Source organism: Muscardinus avellanarius (assembly GCF_963383645.1).
Source record: "Muscardinus avellanarius genome assembly, chromosome: 16".
NCBI lineage: Eukaryota > Metazoa > Chordata > Mammalia > Rodentia > Gliridae > Muscardinus > Muscardinus avellanarius.
Genome location: NC_137802.1, coordinates 7,783,800 through 7,787,795, shown reverse-complemented (window position 1 = coordinate 7,787,795; position 3,996 = coordinate 7,783,800).

The following is a 3,996-nucleotide window of genomic DNA, read 5'->3' as shown; positions in this document are numbered from 1 at the left end:
ACCGCTTCCGCCTAACTTATGCAAGGGCCCGTCAGACATCTCAAAGATCAACTTCGGCTAACTATAAACTATGGCTAATACCACGTGCTACAGAGACTAGGTCTTACCTCGTGATAAGCTTCTCTAATCCATCTTGCATCGAATCCGCCATCTAAAAAAATCGAAAAAGACACTGCGTTCAAGATAAATGGTGGCAGTATAACCTAACTAAACTGCCCGCGACTTCAACGACTGCGCTCAGACAAGTACTATCGTCGTCAGTTATCGCTTCTGACGGCACTTCCTATTAGCTAGTATCATCAGGGCAGTCACGCAAGCCGTCCCCGCGGGGCGTCCCTGGGGCACCCCAATCCGCAGGCTTACCCGGCTTGCTCAGGCTTGCGCGCTCATGGCGTCCCAGGAGACGGGGTTTTCTTAGCGGCCCCCAGGTTCCTAGGGCGGTGACCCCGCCGACACCACGCACGTGGCCCCTGATCCTGTGCGCCAACGACTGTCGGCTCCCGAGGCCACCGAGCCCACGCGGGACCGGGAGCGACACGTCGCCACAACCGCGCCTTCAGAAAAGCCTTGCGGAGACATCTTTATAAAATAAAGTGCTCCAGGATCCGCAGCGTGCCGCGCCGCCAACTCCGCCACCCCCACAGACAACCTGCCAACGGGACAACGCTAACAAAAAGGCCTTCGCCGTCCTGCGCCCCGCACTTAAAGAGCCGGGCTATCCCACTCTTTACATAAGGTAGGGGGAGACTGGCAAAGGCTCACGGGAACTCCTAGTCCCTTTAACTATCCAGACGTCTCACTGCCCAGGAAATCCCCCTATTCTCGTGAGCGAGTGGTCTCTTCCATAGCTGGGAATTCTGGGTAACGAGGCCCGGGCGAGCCCCACTGCGCCTGCGCGAAGGCTGCGGCGACACTACCCCTGTGCGATTGCGGGACTGCGGGTCCCGCCTCCACCACGCAGTGATCTTGAACAAAGCGCCCATCCTTTGTGAGGTTACCATTGTCCCTAAGGAAAACTGTTGAGATCGGCGCCCCGTGCGACAACCAAGGAGGACCCCAAGCCACTTTCTTCATGCAAAAGCAAAGGTTTTATTCTTCCAGCATGCTGGGGCTCAAAGCATGATCAGCAAAGCTGAACAGAGGCTGAGAGCCCCGAGCTTTGGGCGCAGGGGTTTTTATAGGTCTTACAAACAAAGGAATAAAGGTTTGGCAAACATCAGCAACCTTGTGGTTGTTCCAAGAATACAGTGATCCTTACACCGGATCCAGCTTCAAGCACGTCTGCATCCCTAGTTTAGTCTCAAGGCTATCTCCAGGTTGTGACTGTCGAGGTCAGCCGGCTATGCAGCTGGAGCACAGTTCTCCCTTTGTTGACCACAAGTGTGGTGTCGGCACAAGCAGGATAAGGGGAGAGAAGTGGGGGAGAAACGGGAAAGATCCTGTCTTGCTGTCTTAGTTTGATCTCCCCTATTTCTTAGTCTGATTTCCCTTTCAAAACGAAGGCATGAGTACGCCAGAAATTGCTCCGAGGAGCACACGAACTAACGCTTGAAGTCCTGCAGAGCGCGGGCACACAGAAGTAATTGCCCAGCGGGTCGTGGTGGCGCACGCTCGCCATCCTAGTCCTTGGGAGGCTGAGACAGAAAGATTGCAGGTTCGAGGACAGCCTCAGCCATTAGTGAGACTCCTTGGTCGGGCGTGGCGCACGCTTCTAATCCCAATTTAATTAATTAGCTAATTAATTAAAAAACAAGGTTGGGAGAGTAGCTCGGAGGTACAATGAATGTCCCCGGATTGATGCCCAGTACTACAAAAAGAAGTAATCACTACTCCCTGATCTAATAAGTAGGGCCAGTCTGCTCTTTCCACAGCGGAGTGTCTAGAGTGCAGTGTGCACTGACAACCCTTGCCCACATAAATTAAACAATTAATTTATTTACTTATTTCATGGATGGAGTGATGAGGATTGAACTTGGGGGCGTTCCACCTCTGAGCCACACCCCCAGGCCTTGTTATTTTTACTTTGAAATGGTGTGGCTAAATTGCTATGACTGAGCCGGGTGTGAGGGCGTATGCTCGTAATCCCAGCATTCCGGAGGCTGAGACCTGGAGGATCGCGGTTCGCGGACAGCCTCAGATACTTAGTGAGGCCCTCTGCAACTCAGTGAGACCCGGTTTCAAAATAAAGGATTAAAAAAAAAAAATAGAGCAGGGGGTGTAGCTCGGAGGTCAAATGCCCCTGGGTTCCATCCCCAGACCCGCAAAAAAAAAAAAAAAAAGTAAAAATAAAAATAAATAAATAAATAAATAAATTGCTATGGCTGGCCTCAAACCTGTGATCCTCCTGCTTCAGCCTCCCAAGTACTGAGATTACAAGCCCTGTGGCACTGTACCTGGCTTCCTCATTCTTTCTTTAGAATGACTTCGAAGCAAGCAAGGGTCATTGATTGTAATCCCAGTACTTGGGAGGCTGAGACAGAAGGGTGGCAGGTTCCCAGCCAGCCTCAGCTACTTACTGAGGCTCTCTGCAAGTTAGTGAGAACCTGTTTCAGAAATAAAGCTGCACAAGGTGGCACAATTTGGGAGGCTGAGGCAGGAGGATTGTGGTTTGAAGACAGCCTTAGCTACTTCGTGAGGCCCTTGGCAACTCAGTGAGACCCTGTTTCAAAATAAAGAATAAAGCCAGGGTGGTGGCACATGCTTGTAATACCCACGCTTGGGAGGCTGAGACAGGAGGATCGTGCAGGTTTGAAGCCAGCCTCAGCTGGTTTAAGAGATCCTGTTTCCAAATAAAATATAAAATAGGTCTGGGAGTGTAGCCTGGATGTAGAAGGCCCCTGGGTTCCATCCCCAGTACCTCCAAAAAATAAATAAATAAATTTAAAAATAAAGAATAAAAAATGGGGCTGGGGGTGTAGCTCGGAAGTAGAATGACCCCTGGGTTTCCTCTCCAGTACCAAAAAAAAAGAAGGAAAGAAGAAAGAAAGAAAGAAAGAAAGAAAGAAAGAAAGAAAGAAAGAAAGAAAGAGAGAATAAAATATAGGGCTGGGAGTGTAGCTCAGAGGTAGATGACCTGGGTTCAATCCCCAGTACTGAAAAATGAGAGACAATTGTATAAGAATCTTGTGAGCCCTTTGTATGAGGCTCAGTTCCCTGAGTTTGTCAGCTGAGCCATTTACCAGTAAATAAAGAAAACTCTAATTTGGGTCTCTGGAAATCCTGTCTCGAGAATTGGGGAAACTGCAGAGGGGGAGACTGAGTCTCCTAAAACAGCACTTCCATCACCACAACAAAAAAGATATCTTGGACGCCGGACTTGGTGGCTAACGCGTATAATCACATCTGGAAGGCTGTTTGCTGTTTACAGACCGCCTCAGCAACTTAGGCCCTTTGCAACTCAGTGAGACCCTGTTTCAAAAATATAAAGTCTAAAAATTAGGACTGGGTTGTAGCTCAGAGGTACAATGCCCCTGGATTCCATCCCTGGTACCACAATAAAAAATAAAAATAGGGCTGGGGGTGTAACAGAGAGGTAGAATGCCCCTGGGTTTCATCCCCAGTACCAAAAAAAAAAAAAAAAATCTTGGAGTGTATTTAGTGGGTGTCTGGTTGCAGAAGAGAGAAGGGTGATACTGTGTTTGGTCACTGTCCACCACCACATGTGCTATGACAGAAGGGACAGCACCTCAGCCAGAGACCTGCCCCCAAAAAAAGAAACAAGACAATCCCAGGACTGGCAGGCAGGGCAGCTGAGGGTTTCTGTCCCCAGGCGAGGGGGGACAGCAGCTTCGCCCCATACACAGATGTGTACACAGAGACATGGAAATGTTAACTAGAATGAAGCTTCCCAGCAACTTTGCTTAAATAATGCTTCCAGAGGAGTTGGTTATGAAAAAAAATACTTTTATTTGCCACTCAAATTGACAAGCCCCCCCCCCCAACCTAGCAGGTGCAACTGGAAAGATTCTCCACTCTCTGCTGCGGCCTCTCTGTACA